Consider the following 18,898-nt stretch of genomic DNA (forward strand, 5'->3'; position numbering starts at 1 on the left):
TTTTTTTGCAGTACGCGGGCCTCTCACTGTTGTGGCCTCTCCCGTTGCAGAGCACAGGCTCCGGACGCGCAGGCCCAGCAGCCATGGCTCAGGGGCCCAGCCGCTCTGCGGCATGTGGGATCTTCCCAGACCAGGGCACGAACCCGTGTCCCCTGCATCAGCAGGCGGACTCTCAACCACTGCGCCACCAGGGAAGCCCAGGAACATTTATTTAAAGACCATCAATATCTTTTTGTGTTAGATATATTAAGAAGAACAGTAGAGAAGGTTAACTCTTTTCCTTTTCTGTTGTTCTAATTTATTTTTATTATGGATTTTCACAGTTGAAATCTAAAACATAAGGATTTATTTTTAAAAGAATGACACCCAAATAAAAATCAGAACATGTGGTTTAAACAAATGATCAATGAAAAGATAATAGTGGTTGGAGGTAGCCTTATACCAAAGAGTCAGCTAGAAGATTAGATAGCTGGGGGATACATGCTACAAGAGGGTTGTCGCTATGACATAGATTAGGAGAAGGGATTTCTGAAATAAAGAAGAGAGCTGGTAGAAATGTCTCAGTGACAGAGACATTGTCAAGTGTTACCAAGCATGCACGTTGGAGAAGAAAATGCAAGAATATATCATCATTTAATCAGGAAGATGAACAGCTTGTAGTTTACTGTTTCCTCTTTATCGCAAGTGTTTTTATGAAATAAGTGAGTTGGTTTATTTTTCTGGCAAATGATATTTAAGTAATTACTGAAGGAGTTATGACCTTTCTTGAGTAGCACTAGCAGAGAATACTTAAAATATAATCGACCCATGAGTTAATCTCTGGTTTGTAGATTTCAAACTCATACTGAGAGATGGCAAAGGGCCAAACTATTCATAGCTCCTTGGATGATGTTTTTGTATATCTGCATTAGCTTTGCTTACTCACTGAGACCTCAATGATTCAATATAACAAACAATTAAATGTTTGCTTTTTACCTGAAATTAAAACCACTGGGGAAAAAATTTAGTTAAACAGAACTTTGATTTGGCCAATTTATTATTTGATCTGAAAAGACCTAAATAGCATGGAAGGTGAATAAAAGTTAAGGAGTTTACAATAACAATTCTTATTACTCCCTTTGTTCTCCAATTCATTCCTTTCTTGTTTCTATTTTCTCGATTCTCTTTTCTTTAAATCATTAAAGATATATTAAGGGAGTATATCAGGCAGACACTTTTGTCATTTAATAGGATGTGTTGTTTGGTTGGCAAATATATTAATTGGTCTCCTGGTATTGAGTAAAGTTTAAGTTTATTTATAATAATACTGATCAGTTAGTTCTAATGTCCATTCTATTAGATAAGAATCTTTGTCACTTAATACTAGACTCTCAATAGAACCAGAGAATATGGATCTCTACATAAAGAAGTTGATGTGGCCATTTATATTACTGTACCAATAATTTTCTCAGTGTGCCGTAGACCTCAGGCTTCTGTGCACTTTACTACTTACTTCCTCAATTTTAAATACTTTTTTCATTCATTCCCCTACCATCTCTCCCTGTTGTTAGTCTGGTGAAATTTGTTCAAATTGCCAATTTTATAAATTATTTGTCTGCTAAAAGAAAAAGAGGGGGAATGTCTAAGTGATCTAAGAACATCTAGTTCTAAAAAAATAAAAGAGGTAATTAGAATGATTAATTCAAAGGAGCTATTAAAGTCAACTATGAAAGGTACCTAGGAATTAATAGCAAAGCTCAGATAAGGACCTGCATGGCCAGTTTATACACAAAGGTCATAGTGGCAACATTAGTATATGTGTCCTAAATTCTATATTCCTAGGCAAACATACACGCACACACACACGGATATGCTAGTTGAACATGTGTGGATAGAATAAGCATTTTATTTCCTCAAGGAATGATTATAAAATGGATTGTGGAATCTTATTGGGGAAGGAATGGAAGTGTTTCCATTCCTTCCATAGTGAGTGGAAGTGCTAAGAAGAATGACTGAAGAAAGGATGTGGGAAAAGGAACTTTTGGACTTTATATAACTATTGATGTGAGTAGGTGGCTGTAAAGAAAGGTAGAACAAATTTTGAGTTAAGATGGTCAATGAAATGAGAGGCTAAGGAAGAGAAAAATAAATATTTTAGTTTGATCTTCCAAAAATTCAGGCTCTGGTCATCTAGAAACAAGGAAATTTTCAAGCTTAATTTTGACTTTTTCATTTTTCTTTGGTGCATTTTAGCCCCTACTTAGCCTTCCCATTTTAGCCAACTCTAGTTTTCAATAGATTCCCTTGGTCTAGAATTTCTGATCTAATCTTTTTTCTCTTCTGAAATTGTTTACTTTTTCATTTTCCTTTTTAATTATTTGTGTTGTAAATTATATTTAATATAAAACCATGATACATATTTTGAAGTGGGCAGAGGATACAGAAATAATTGTTAATAATAAACAGACATTCTGGAAAATACTGAACTGACAAATAATTGTTTACAAGCTGACTAAATGTTTCCCAGTGTATAGTGGTTATAATGCTCATTGAATTTTGGTGGTAGGATTTCTGAGTAAACAAGATGTTAGTAATCAGAGTTCTGCAAATATCTGTGACAGACTGGACATTTACTCGGCTGCCTTGTTTTTTGCAAATTAACCATGTTTGCATGCTTTGTCTTTGTCCTTTGGTGATATGTTTAAGATGCCATCCTCAGAAAAGTCACTGAAACCACATTTATCCTTCACTTGAGTCCCTACAAGAATTCTCAAAATAACAGATTTATGTTGTCTACTAGACTCCCATATATTTTTTTTCTATCTGCCTTTATATTCTATGTATTTATTTTCCCTGTCTTCTAGAATTATCTTTCTCAGGTTCAGGGAATCCAACCTTGTCTTCTGTCTAGACTTTATTGTTTGACTTACTCCTTTAGCTAATTTTAATAACCAAGGCTCTGTTTTAAAGCCAGGTTGTATTCCTAACCTCTTTATACTTTGACCATTGATGGGTCCTCTGAAAGGATCACATTCTATTATGCATTTTGGCTAAGTTTTTTATCTTTTATTTCATCCTGAGTTCTTAGAAAATCTTTCTCCTTGTCCTTGGCTCTCTCACTCCCTTTGTCTTTAACTGGTCAATTGATAAGCAGTATAAATATTGGAGGAAGCTTCATTAAATATCCTTCATAGCTTCTGCCAGTTGATCACTTCCCAGTTCTTTAGAGTTTAAGCAATTTGACAAGCTTGTAAGAAGTGTGCTCTAAGTAACATGGATAAGACACGTATCCTTATTGTAGCTCTTATAACTTTTTCCTTATTTTTCTGTCTTCCCCCATCAGAAAATGGGGTTATAATTAGGCTTTACTGTCAATCTTTTTGACATGAGAATGGCTTGGCACATAAGGTGCCCAAGAAATATTTATTAAATAAATGAATAAATGAACAGGTGCTATGGAAGTAATGGTGACTAAGATTGACGACTAAGATTGACCTTATCATCAATAAATTTTCAGTCTAATGAGAGACACACACAATATCAATATCATTTAGCAAATGTGATGTTAGCTAAGTAAATAGAAAGTATGTTCTGAGACCAGATATAATCTGATTTGTGTTATCTGGGAAGACTTCCAAGGAGTGGTTGCATCATTCATTCATTCAACAAACCTGGTTAAGCTCTCTGTTTCAAGTATGTTGGGTATTGAGGGTGTAATAATGAAAACTCACATCAAGGAGTTCTTGAAGAATTTTCATTGTTCTTGAAGAATTTTCATTTTTTCTCAAAAAATGAGTAAATAAATAAATGAAAATGAAAATTTCATATCAGTAAGTTTTACTTAAAACAAAAATTTAGAGTCATCTATGATTCTTCCTTTTGCCTTTTCCTCAGTTTATTTCCATCAGTTAGTTATGTTGGTTCTATTTTCCAAATATATCCTGAAACTACCTTTTATACAACTTCATAATAACCAACCTATTAAAGATAACTTTAAGCTCTCTCTACCTCTGGATTATTTGCATTCACTATTTCTTTTTCTTGGAATTTGCTTCCTTCCAGGTCACTGCATGGGTAATATTTTTTGAACTACAGGATCTCACCTCAAATATCACTACTTCAGCAGTGTCTTCCTTGTCATCCTGTTGAAAAAACACTCTAACTAGCATTCCTTAAGACGTTATAGTGTTTAGTGGTTTTCATCATTACTTTGCCTGGATTAATAAAATAACTTCGAAAATGCACTACACCCACTTCTCTCTGTCTCCACTTCAACCGTCCTAGCCCCAGCTGCCATCTTCTCCCAGGTTCCAGGCTACAATAAATTCTCCATGTAGGAGATATGGTAAACATTTAAAAATATCAGTCAGATCATTTTATCCCAATTACCATCAAGATGCTGAGTCCAAATCAACTCTAGAAGAATTACACAGAGAAAATGGGAAAAACTGGTATTTTTTTCAACAATATTTGTGAGGAGAGATGCTATTGTAACTGGTGTGTGTCTGTGATGGGGTGAGTTGGTGGAGAGAGAGGAAATACCTTTGTCCTTGAGCAGAGAGCACACTGGCTAGGCTAGGGGAGGGCAAATGTCAGAATTCTTCTTTTGCTTCTACCAGCTCCATCTCCCCTCACCATCTTCCCTTATAATAAAGACATATACACAATACTATATATAAAATAGATAACGAATAAGGACCTACTGTATAGCACAGGGAACTCCACTCAATACTCTGTAATGGCCTATATGGAAGAAGAATCTAAAAAAGAGTGGATACATGTATATGTATAACTGATTCACTTTGCTGTACACCTGAAACTAACACAACACTGTAAATCAACTATACTCCAATAAATTTTTTTTAAAAAAGAAAGAAAAGAAATGCCTCCATACCTCCACACCTGCTGGCTCAGGCCTCTTGTCCAAACGTCCCCAAAAGCAAAGTCAGGTATCTCAGAGTGCTATGCTTGTGAGGAGCAGAGAAAAACTGTTGGCAGATAACTGACCTGAGCAATTTCTTCTCAAACACTCCCTTTCCGAGTTCTTAAACCTGGAGAATTACAACTCGAATAGTGCCTCCTCCTAATGATATTTCTTCCTAGAGTGTGAAGAGTGAAGATTTGACCTAAAGAAATGTTTTATGAGGTGGGAAGTGATTGGTTGTAGTTTTCTGGTCTCTAGGTCCTTATGCCCCAAAGATCACTGGGGACCCCCAGTCTTATCCCCTAAGTTCATTATAATTAACATAGATATTGATTTTGATTTTTAAGATATTTTATGTGAGACAATAATGGAATAGTCTCCCCACCCACACAAATTATTGAATGTAAGGAAGTTAGAACTTAAAATATGAGGGTGTAATAAAATATTTTAAGTATAAGGTCTCAGGAGTTTTGCTGGGCAAAGACCTACATTGAAAACATTTTGGAATAAAGTTCTTAAAGAAAAGGAATGACAATTCAAGATATATGAAAAGGCATATGAGGTAAAAGTGATCAAATACCTGAATAAAATTTATCTTTGTCATAAAGATATATAGAACAAAAGGAAAAATATGTTAATACCGATAAATAATTAAATGTATATATAATAGAAACATATATCAACATATTCTTTGAATATCAAGTACATAGTAATAAATATAACAAATGGTCTTCAAGATCTCTACACACAAACAGGAAAACTTTTATTGAGAGATAAGAAAGAGACCTAAAAAAATGAAAAAAATATACCATGTCCATTGAATGGAAGACTTAACAGCAAAAAGATGTCAGCTTTATAGGTTGAGTCTAATCAAAATCTCAATTGGGTTTTTTTATGGAACTTGACTAGATGATTCTAAAATTTATATGGAGAAAAAAGTCAAAACTACCTAGGACATTTCTGAAGATAGGTGGAGGGATATAAAAAGTAACTGAAGGAAAGTCTAGGAAGTTTAGACTCAGACTAACATGTTATACAGTTTTGTGTAAGACAGAGGTGACATGGTAGAGCAGTGTAGAAAGGAAGTTATTAGTCAATAAATTAAGCCAGAAAAAAAATGGTTATCAATGTAGAAAAAAGGTAAAATTAGATCTCATACCCTCAGTTATTACAAATAAACTGAATTTATTTGTAAAGACAAACTTAGAAGTACAAAGGACTTAAATATCTCATATATTTTTAAAAAGTAACGGGAAATGCAGGTGTAAAAACTTTACAACTTTGGATAAAAGAAGTTCTGAAATAACATGAAAATCATTAATGAAACTTTTATAATTAATTTTGATGCATATAAAGATAACAAGAGCTAGAGAAGATGTGGATCTATAGGACTTCTTAAATATTACTGATAGAAGTGTAAATTGGTGCAACTACACTGAGAAACAGTTTGGAATTACCTCTCAAAAGTGAACAGTTGCATTTGCTGTGACTCAGCATTTCCACTTATATATATTCTCAAGAGGAATTCTGACACATATTTAACAGGTGATATGAATATAAAGATGTTTGTTGCAGAACCATGCACAACTAAAACTCTGTAAACAACCAAATAGCGCTCAAGAAGAGAATGAATATTATAATCACACAACAGAACATAACTATCACAAGTGATTTACAGTGACATGGATGACTTTCAACAATGCAATATTAAAGTTAAGATGTAAGTTCCTATATATTTCATACACCATAATTTCTATCTACCTACCTATCTACCTATCTATCTCTTTATCTACTTTTTAGGAAGACATAGAAATGAAAAAAAGTATTTAAAAAAAAGTGAAGAGTGAAAAACACTTGGTTCATGGTGATGGTTGCCTAAGTGTTTGGGGTTGACAGCATGGGAGATGAATTAGTCATGGATTCTATGATTATATCAAAGTCTTAGCTTCTCTTTTAGATAATGGTTATTTATAATATTAGTATAAACCAATAATAAATAAATAAATGAAGGTGGGCCATGGAAGAAATTGTGACAAGATTATGTTATGAACTAAAAATATGATTAATCCAGTTCAAAAACCTTGAGGTCCAATTACTTTTGAGAAATCAGATGACATTACTTGTCTCTTCTAAATTTTCTAGACTTCCTACTGGACTTACCAAAAAAAAAAAAAAGTATAACCTAGTTTTAATAGTGTGGCCAACACTTTTGGTGCATTGTGTTGTATTCTGTCTGCTTACCTCTGAATTCAGCTTTAAGTTTGATGTACAGTTCTCATATATGATGGCAACGTCATGTGCCCTCTTTGTTTCTCTGCTTTTCTTCTCAGGGTTTTCTTTAAAACCTGGGACATCTCTTACCAGGAGCCAAGAAAATCAGGGTAATTAACACCCAAAGGCAAACCTCACGCATTGGTGGGTGGGAATGTGTGACAAATGTCAAAGACTCCTTTCCTTTGAGAGAAAATTCTAAGTCTGTTCTACATTATTTCTCAGGGGGGTCCAGAGGAAGTGTGTTCTATGCACCCCAGATGCTCTCAGGTCAATAAAATACATTTTATTGGCTTTTTTTCCCTCCCCTATCTTCAATTTTTGTTCCCTTGCCCTGTTTTTAAAAAATATATAACCCCAATAAACTACCTGCATGCAAGTCATTGTCTCAGGCTCTCCTTAGGGGGCACTCAAACTAAACCAGAAAGGAACTGTCTTGATGATGGGTGTAGGAGTTGGGCTTACCATTGATAAGTTAGTTATAGGAAGTCTCTGTGGATAAGTTACATATAAGTTGTGATCAAACAGTGGAAATATCAAGCCATAAGATGCATCGGAAAATAAAAGCACTGTAGTCAGAGAGCACAGGAAATACAAAAACCAGGGAAGAGGAGAGAAATTTAAATGTTTAAAGCTCAGAAAAAAATACCAGAGAGGTTGGCACATCCTGAACTATTAAGGAAGATGCAGCAGGAGAACTAGGCAAGGACCAGAATCTGTAGGGCTTTATATGCCATATTAAGGAGTTTGAATTTAATTTCAGATGTAATCTGAAGCAAAGGAGGACTGTGACTTAGACTGGGGATATGAACTAGAGTGTTACCTTGATAGCTGCAAAGAACTTGGGAATAGAAAGGAGTTGATGGGGTCAAGATATAGTTTGAGGTAGAACTTATGCCACTTGCTAAAAGATTCGCCATGGTGGGTGATCAAAAGAGAGAAATCAAAGATGATAGTTATGTTTTAGGCTTAAGCAAGAGTTGTATGAGAATACTACACACTGAGATTAAATAAAATAAGAAAGATTGGGTAAGTAGGTAGGATTCAAGAGTTATTTTTGGAGATTTTAATTTTTTCAATGCCTATAATATATGCAAGAAGTGTGTATGTGAATCTGAAGCTAAGTAAAATACTCAGTGTTGAATATATGACTCTGGGAGTTATCATCATTTTGTATTTCATGCTTTGTTTCTGAAATTGATACTTTAGCATCTACAGGATGGTCACTAGCTGTTCTCCAGTAAACCCTGGCCCAACCAAAAACATCCGGAGACTTTAGATAACTCCACACCCACATGTGCTAACAGTAATAGTGAACCTGAATTTCATGGGGCATCACTTTCAAACACAACTAGCTGATTGTAAGCCCACTTACCTTGCCTTGCCTGTTCTTGCTGGTGGAAAGCACAATAAAGGGGTTTGCCCACAGTTTCACTTTCTTCCTCTGCCTGGTGTCCGTCCTGTTGCTTCCCCTGAGTAGCCTGCATCCGGTACTGTTTCTCTGTAAGGAGGGGTGAGTAACAAAATTATGAACTCTTTCCATCTTTTTTCTCTTGATCTGAGTCTAGCCTTACCATAGCTTACCAAAGGTAATATGGTTAAGACACACTTAAACATGATTTGAGTCACATATGAATTCTCCAATGTCCTTCTTGCATAGCTCTTTATTGTATAAGCATAGGAATATGGACTATATCATTTAATAAATGCATAATGAGTGGATATTATGTTAGGAAATGTAGTAGCATTTGAAAACAAAAGCATGAAAAATACAAGGTCTGGTCCCTACCCTGGAAGAACTCATACATTGTTTACTGACAGCCTCCATCCAATAGTTGCAATTAGGTCTTCACACCAAAAATTTAGATATGATGTGAGCTGGATATGTCCCTTGAATCTTCATGTGACCTCATTGTTTTTCCAGCCCTATTCCTTGTTTTCATCAAGTTGGCCCACTCTATGGGCTTCTGTTTTAGTTTCTCTGCCTTACCTTAACTTTTCTGCTAGGGAGGCTAAGTTAGTCCTGGAAATTTAATTTGATTGCCTGGGACCATGATCTGTATTTACCCCAAGGCAGGCTCCTCTACTTGGGAAGTGAAACTTCTTGAGATGATAACCATTTCTTAGTGACCAGTTGTCAATTTCTATTGAGTCTATACCCCCTTGTCCAACTCTACTGCCACTACCCTAGTTCAAGCTATAGTCCTCTCTCACCTGGCCCAAAACAATTACCTCTTTGTCGGATTTCCCACTTCAAATATTATACTCCTCCAATCAGTTTCTATAATGTAACCAGAATAATGAGCACAGGTCTCTCAATGCATCTGTCATTCCCTCACTTAGAACATTTCAGTGACTTTCCACTGCAATTAGTTAAAATAATGTAAAAAATCCTTTCAATGGCCCATGAAACTAAAAGCTCTGCACCCAACTCAAATGTGTGTGTGGGGTTTCCACACCAACAAGCAATTCTATGGACATCAGCCGTGTGTCCTACAATTCAACTCAATTCTGACACCATCTACCCAGAGTACCTTCAGATTCCACAGGTTAAAGGTTCAGTCCTACAAAACTACACCCCCATTCAGATGCCAATCATAAGCCAAGGTTGTGCTTCTGATCAACCAGCTACAGATTGGAGGTTCTCATGACCCTCTCATTGACCTTCAGATGTCAGTTGCAAGTTCAGGTTGTTACCTGTACTTCTGATTGACTGGCTATAAATCAGGTTTCCACAACCCCTTCCTTAGGTTTGATTAATTGCTAGAGTGGCTCAAAGAACTCAGAAAACTCATTTACTCACTACATTACTGATTTATTATAAAAGGATGTAACTCAGCAACAGTCAGACAGAGAAGATGTTTAGAGCAAGATATGGGAAAAGGGCACAGAGCTTCCATGCTCTCTCCAGGTACCCATTATCCTTGAGAATCTCTAAATGTTTAATCCAGAAACTCTCTGAACCTTGTCCTTTTGGGGTTTTATGGAGGCTCCATTACACAGGCACGATTGATTAAATCATTGGCCACTATGGACTGATTCAACCTCCAGCCCCTCTGCCCTTCCCAGAAATCAGGGGTTGGGACTGAAAAGTTCTAACCTCTAATCACATGATTGACTCCTTTGGCAACCCGCCCTTATCCTTAGGAGCTTTCCCAAAGTCACCTAATTAACATAACAAAAGACACCTTTATAGCCCTCATCCCTTAGGAAATCCCAAGGGTTTTAGGAGATCAGCGCCAGAAAGAGGGACTGAGACTAAATATATATTCCTTATTATAAATCACATCACAGAGGCCTTGAATGAACTGGACACTACCTCCCTCTCTAGCATTATCTCTTACCACTCACACCCTTTGTGTTTCAGTCACCATAACTACCATTTTTTCTTTAAACATTGTCTATTCCCTAATGTACTTGGACCTTTGCATATGCTATGTCTTGTATTTGGAATGCTTCCTCCACCTCCTCTTTCCCAAACAACCAATTAATGAATTAACTCCCATTCACCCTTCAGATATGTGGCACAGAATTGGAAAGGTGCTCATTGAATTAGTTTTCTATTTCCTGGGTACATAGCTAAAACCCATTTCCCTATCTCTCCACACTTAGGGCAAAATCATGTAATTAGTTCTTTCCAACAGAATGTGAGTAGTAGTTATGTGTCACTCTGGGCTGAGACAACTTAGAGTGTGTGTGCTATTTCCACGCTCTTTCTTTCCTTTTCATGAATGTTACATATTGAAGGTAGCAGAACCATTAGATACAAGGAGCCTGGGTACCCCAGCTGCTGTTTGGAGGACCTATGCCCAGGAATAATGCTTCTCCACCAAGATTTTCCATAATGATTTTATGTAAGTTCAACCACCAATAATTGAGGTTGTTTGTAATAACACCGTCCTTCCTCAACTTCACTAATTGAGGAACTTTTAGTTTAAGAATTTCCTCAGAAAAGTCTTTCCTAAACTACCTCCTCAAAACACACCCACTCACACACACACACACACACACACACACACACACACACACACACTGCCATAGAGTTGTTTAACTTCCTTTCATAATAACGATCCCATTTTGCATTTATACACTTATTTGTATGATTATGTCATTAATGTTCATTAATGTTCATTCAGAGAGAATATCATTTAACCACAGTAATTTAATTAATCTCTGCATGTTTCCTAAAGGAAATGATTTTGCATTATTTTCTTCTCAGATCCTGATTTCTTACCATATACTTAGCCTTTTTAAGTCTAAGTGAAAAAAAAAAAAAACAGACCCATTTTAACTACTGTGTAAGTCTACCGTAGGAGAAAGTTACAGAATAGCATCACTGACCTAAATTCTGCAGTCTAAATCATGCAGGATCTTTCAGTGACAGCTTTGCTGGAGGTGGGAACTCAGGCTTGACTTGGGTACCTAATGCCTTTTTGCAGCTTTTCTGTGACTTGGGAATGACTTCCTAGTGTTGAGGTATTGATAGAGCTTTGTTCGTTCTGATTTGCAGAAAGGAACTTATTTCTATTCCAAAAACACACAGGAGTGAAGCTCAAATATGTGTCTTCTAAAACAAATCATTATAAAAAACAAAGAAGTTGATCTTATGTAAGATATATTTAATCAGAGGTCTGCTGCTGCCTGCACATCAACATAACAACTCACGTTCAAATGAATTTCTGAATCAGATGATGACAGGCACATATTTTGTGAGTACTGATATTCTGTCATAAACATATCTTTCTTTTTGATTAAAAGGCTTATGTGCCTTTTAACTAAGTGGATGATTTGTTGCCCTCCTTTTGGCAGTTTTAGATGAGTTCTAATTTAATTTTCTTTTCCTGGGAACATGAGTCAGTATCACACAGTGATGGAAAGTCCTGTGGCTGGGGGTGTGAAGTGATGAAAATAGGAGTGGCTTTCTTTTTTGACAAAACTGGGAACAAAAATCTTAGCAATGTTTCTCATTTTTTGTTTGTGTGACTTTGGTGAAGTCACAGAGACTCTGATTCTCCCTTCACTCACATGTTTGATTGTTTAGTTTGAGGATTAAATGATGTGCTTCTGAGTACAGCACAGGCACATAGCAAATTTTTCATTGCTTAGCCTCTGAGAAGTATGCCTCATTAATATTTCTCTTCTTTTCTTGTACTGATCCCTTAATTTATGGGTGATTGGAGGGAGAAAGAGACAAAAGCATCTTTACAGAGAAAATTAAAATGAAATCTGTGAGTTGTAGCCTCTTAGTTACTAAAGCTGAATTATCAAAGACCTGGAAAACTAGGCAATGGGAGCAAATATGTAGAAATTTTCTAGTTCTTCCAGGAGGCTACGGACCCACATTCTGAGAGATACAGACCACTCTACACATGGTCCTGCTCGATTTCCTAATTCATTTCATTTATTAACCTAATCTTTATAATTGCAGTCTTATCAGTCACATCTTTACTTCTATGATTTAGGACTCAATTTAAGAGAGGATAGCTACCTTTGTCTCCCTTCTGAGTATGGAAGAAACCCCCTGCCACAGAAGTGGTCATCTCATGCTTGACGGAATATTGTGAAGTCTGCTACTTCATTCTTGTAATTAAAGCATCTCATCTGAGTACCACCTAGACCCAGTTCTGCTTAGTGTTAAAGATTGGGAGGGACTAAGCATGTTTGACATAGTCTGGGTGCAGTGTTCTCAATTAGCCCAGGTGTAAGCCATCTTTGAGTGCTGATGATGTGTCATTATATACATTTTTTTTTTAAGTTCTTAGAAAGGAAGTCACAGTACCCTGCAGAAATCTATTGCTGTAGCTATACTGTTTCATTTTGCCTAAAAACTCCCACTTGCTTCTACCACAGTAAGCACATGTAACAGCTTTTTTTATATTATAAATCTGCATGAAGTATAATTTTTGCCTTTTTCTCTGGTTTCTCTATGACAAGTTTGATAGCATTATTCAAAATTCACTTTATTTATCAAGCTAACTATTGGTATGTAACATAGAGAAAAAACTCACAAGTCGTGAATATAGTTGCATACATTTTCACAAAATGAACATATTCATGGTACCAGAAGCTAGATGAAGAAACAACTTTAAAACATCCTACAAGCCCCCGTCTAGTGACTATCTCTCCCAAGGGTAACCATATCCAATACGACAGATACATTTTTTCAAGTTTTAAAGAGTTAAACAATTACAGAAAACAAAATTCTTTTTTACTTATAAACACTTTTCTAAACAAAAACTCCAACTTAATATCTGCATATAATAAGTGAAATCTAATCTCTATTTATTTATAGTTATTACTATTAGCTTTTCAAGACCAAGCATATCCTTTAAAATATAAAGTTTTTAAAATAATAACTTTTTATACTTAAAATTCTCAATGTAGATTCGCATAATTTTGGGAGAGAAGTTAATTGGACAGCATATATCAATTTTGTCAATATGATATTTCATTACTCAGAAGTTCTAATTTGAAGAATATGACATATAGAAATAAAAATCTATTAGCATAGAGCTGTATGTTTTAAATTGCAGAATTGTTTAAAATAGGAGATACGAGGGACCAAACCTAAACAGGATTCTGCGTGGTAGGGACTTCACAATATGTGGTTCCACTATTAACTGAATACTTTCCAGCCTATAGAATGAAATTAAGCAATTTCATTGTTTGGAGAGAAATTGCAATTTCATTGCATTGTTTGGAGGGAAATCTAAATGCCTACTGGTAAATGAAAAAAAACTCAAAAAGCTAATTGCAGAATGATATGCTATAGGGATTCTAGCTTTGTCTGAAAATCACAAACATATTGATAACAACAGTTTCATCACATTATGGATACTGATTTTGGAAAGTAGAATTGCAGATTTCTACCTCTTTATACAATTTTCTATTTTTACAATTTTTATAACATTCATTATGTTTATAATAAATACTGAAGATTAAAATTAAAAGTTGTATGCTGTAGGAAGCATGTTCCAAGAAATTAATTCACCTGTTTTGAAAATTTAAACTTGCATATAAATGCTTATAGAAATTTTAGCTATAATCACCAAAAACTGGAAACAACCAAGATGTTCTTCAATAAGAGAACTGATAAACAAGCTATAGTATTTCCATGTGAGCTATGGTATATCCTGAATGAGCTATCAAGCCATGAAAAGACATGAATGAAAGTAAGAAAGTACTGGGGAAAAAACAACAATGATGGAGGTATGGCAAAGGGACACAGGAGCCAACTGACAGAGCTCTGAACAATTTACACAGAAGAATAAAAAAGGTAATAATGTATTATAACTCAAAGTATAAAATAAATACCAATGGACCTACACTCACATGAATAAATTATTTAATAAATAAAGAAATGAAGGAGAAGAGAAAAATCTCCCATGCAAAAGGTTCCAAATAATTTTTTTTGTTATTCTGACTTCATGGACATGGAACATACTTTCTCATACACTAAGTGTGACCTGGCCCGTAGTGACTTCCACAGAGTGTAATATGGACAGCAGTTAAAGAAAGAATAACTTAATATTGGAAAAATCTGACAAACGCTACCTCAACCAGGTGATCTAAGTCAATACCAAGAATGATAACTCATGTTGATATTATCTACAATTGATTTTATGTGATGAAAAAGGTACTTTACCTCTGTGATCTTCCTCCCCAAACCTATAACCTCATTCTATTATCAGAAAAAATTCAGGCACATTCTGATTGATGGGTATCTTATAAAATACCTGACTGGTGCACCTGAAAACTAGCAAGGTCACCAAAAACAAGGGAAGACTGAGAATTGCTACAGCAAATATGAGCCTGAGGAAACTAAATAACCAAATGTATTATGAAATCCTGGATGGAATTTGGAAAGAGAAAGAGGATATCAGGTTAGAATTAAGAAAATCTGAATAAGGTGTGCACTTTAGTTAATAATAATGTATCAATATTAGCTCAGCAAGTATAGCAAATGTAAAAATAGTACACATTTTGACATATTTTTGTTATGACCATTTTTCCCAATAAAAGTTTTCAATAAGAAATGTAATGTGCAATATATCTTCAAATGGATTCTACCCAGTGACATTAAAAGAGGCTTAAAAAAATGGAGAGTCTTACATATTTATGCATAAGAAGACACGTAATTGAGACAGCATGTTTTCCTTATCATTTAAAAAAAATATGATTCCATTAACAATACAAACAAAAATATGTATATTGAAACAAAATAAGATAGTTCTATAATTAATAATAAATAATTAAGCAAGGATATGCAAGGTGATTATATAAAAAATAAAGTTATAAGAGAGACTGAACTTTCTAGAAATTTCAATAGATTATAAATACATAATAATTAAAACAGTGTGTTACTGGCACATGGACCAACACATCCAAAAAACAGTATAGAAGATGTAACACTGCAGTTTTAGCACATTACTTTAGTTTAAATTTGTAAAGAACTTCTCCCTATCACTACAGAAAAATGAATCGTCCAATTCAAAAATGAGAAAGTGATGCATACAAATAATTCACAAAAATGGAAATACAAATGGATTTCTTAAACATGTGAAAAATGTTCAACTTTAAAGATAGTAAGAGCATTGCAAATTAAATCATGTAGGTTGAAAAGTTTACTAACAAACTTCATTGGTGTGAGAAAGGGAAACAGTCACACTCTTATGTTTCTTGTTGAAGTGTAGATTAACATGACTTTTATGCGAGGTGCTTCATTAAATCTATTAAAATTTAAAATGCTTCCATTCACCAAATCTTAGTCTAGTAACATTCAACAGGTATACTTGCTCATGTGTGAACTAATATATGAAGAAGAATAATCATCAGTGCATGTTTTTAATTGCAAAGATTATAACAGCGTAATTTTACAACCATAATTCTGCTCAGTGCAATACCATGCAGCTGTTACAAGGGTCTATCCATATACTGGTCTCCAAAACATATTGTTTAGTAAAACAATGCAAGATACATATTAATGTGCATAGTATGCTGTACTGTGGGAAAAACAAAACCCACTGTAGGGTTATATAGAGTATCTTTGGATTGATACATATAAAAAAAAGATAACAGTGTTGTATTGGGGAGGAGGATATGAGGAAGGATTTGAAAGACTTGGTGGGAAGTACATTCACTTAGTTTTGAGTTTTGTGCCATGTGCATATATTACTTATACATAAATAAGTAAATAAACAATGAAGAAAAAGATAAGGTAAACATTTCCTCCTAGTCTGTATTTGCATAATTTTGACTGTCAGTATAAATGAGAAATAAAATGGTAAGTTTCATATTATCTGTTTTTACTTAGGCAACAACCTCAAAAAAACTTACATTTCTGAGTAAAGAAGAGTTAAAACCTATAAGCAAAAGGCCAAATCTTGGTCAGGAAGACTGGGCTCATCATCGTGAAAACAAATATTAAGCGTAGGGTGAATATGCCTTCAACCCCAAAGCCAAGTAACTCCTGTAAAACGTGCATGTACCTGTAGGCTCTTGTTTCTCTATTTACTATACCAGTATGAGCTACTTCCTCAGACCTCTTTTGGTTTAATCAACTTCTGAGAGACCCTTATAGAATGTTAGAGCTGGAAGAATCTTCAGCTTTTTAATGGACATAACTTTTATAATTCTGCAAAGTAAAAATTATACTGCAGGGAGGTTGAGTCATGAGGTGAGGTAATAGTGGAGCTAGGACTACTTACCAGGTTTACTGACTCCCAGCTCAGGCCTACATTTGCCTTATACATCCTGGTTTAACGGGCTGTCCTTGGGTTCAGCTGGTCTACCTAGACAAAAATATCTCAACAGGAAATTGAAGTAGTCAATGCACACATCCAAAAGCCCTGGAGACTCAGGACATAGATGTGGATCTAAAGCCTCTACTTTCCCACTGTTTTTAATCTCGTGAGATTTACCTGGTTAGGGTAGCTGATCATAGGGGTTTTGAGGAGCACTGCTAAGGTAGACAGAATTCTATCTACCAACTGAGAGTAGTGTTATGTCACAATCTTGCTGCTACATCCATGTAACATTCCCTCTGGTTGAGCTTCCTGGATGCTTCCAGGGGGTGGAATGGCTTTTAGAATGATTTTTATGTCCTTTAGGAATTCGACTGTAAAGTAGTTAAGAAGAAAGACAATTAGCATTAATAGGTACTTACCATGTGCCATGTTTTATGTTTCATGCTGAAGGTTCAGGAATTAAAAAGATACTATACCTTTCCTTAAGAAGTCCAGTGATTAACTAGGGAGAGGGTTAAGTAAATAAATTGATAGAAAACAGTATCATATTACTATAGAAATGCATCTTCATCACATACTGTGAAGACTGAATGGAGGCTCTGATTGTCTGGGGACAGGAGGGGTGGGTCTAGAAATAGACTCAGTGAAGGCATTATAGAATAAATGATGATCTGACTAAACAAATGTTCCAGACTAACAAGGAGCAGAGAATAGCATGCACAATGGCAGTGGCATTAAGAAAGCAAGATCTGTTTTAAATGTCTTTTTTGAGGCTTAAATTTGTTCACTATCAATATTTATTTTATGCTTACGTTGCATATATTCTATTTCTTAGAAATATGACACATCTCAAAGTCCCAGAATAATTCAAAGTACAATTGTATGTCATTCCATAAACAAAATTTGAGTAGTGGTCTAGGGTGTTGTGAGAAAAATGCTTTAGCTTTTTTTTGCTTTATGTAAATCCATTGTTATGGGTACTTACAAAAATTAGGTGAAAACACTTTATAAAGAATAAAGAGCTAAATCCATACATGTGATTATGATGAAAGGATGATGATGGTGATGGTGATGATGATGGTGGTGATGAAAAGCAAAGAAATCTGCTTTGGTTCATGGCAGAAGAGAATTCTCTTATATATGATAAATTTATTGGTAAGTAAAGACTGGTTCCCCATAAGCTAAAATACTGAACAGAGCTGCTGTCAAGAGAAAATGAATTGATACTGTCTTGACATATCCCTATGAACTGAGAAACAGACAAATGATTTCCCCTGGTATCTGAGAGCTTGGAGAAGAGAGACTGTCACTAATAACTATTTCTTCCACCAAAAAGTTCAATAAAAATTATATATTTTGAGGTTCTGCATATGTCCTTAATTGTGAGTGGAGTCTGGCCTTTTTGAAGTAATAGGAGTAAGGAGACACAAAAGCCAATGAGATTTTGTGTGCATTTGTGTGTTAGTGCATGTGCATGTGTATACTCACACATTACACATGCATACATACACACATAGATGTATGCAAATATATCTACATCTATCACACACACACAGACATATCTAATCTGCAAGTTATCTGCAAGTGTCTCTCATACATGCTTCCATTCTGTGAATTTATTTTTCTTTCCAAATGACACAGGCATATAAATTTGAGCCAAGGTGTGTTAACATCATTCTGGAAACTGATGTCCTTACATTCCTGACCCAGAATTCATAAAGAAATCATCAGGAATAACTAATATCTAATGCAGTGTATGAGGCTTCTAAATGCATGAGTTCATGATAATTAAACCTTCCATTTGGATGCTTTGACAAAGAAATTGAATTGGAAATACTTTTCCTCACTTGTTTTAATAAAATTATTTCAATGAATGATAGTCAAATAGTTTGGGATAACATAAAATATTTTCTTCCAAAATTTAAATGAATAGCAAGCTGCATGACAATATTTTCCTTGCTTTCTATTAATTTTCCCT

This window comes from Lipotes vexillifer, unplaced genomic scaffold (assembly GCF_000442215.2).
Source record: "Lipotes vexillifer unplaced genomic scaffold, Lipotes_vexillifer_v1.1 scaffold536, whole genome shotgun sequence".
Taxonomy (NCBI): domain Eukaryota; kingdom Metazoa; phylum Chordata; class Mammalia; order Artiodactyla; family Lipotidae; genus Lipotes; species Lipotes vexillifer.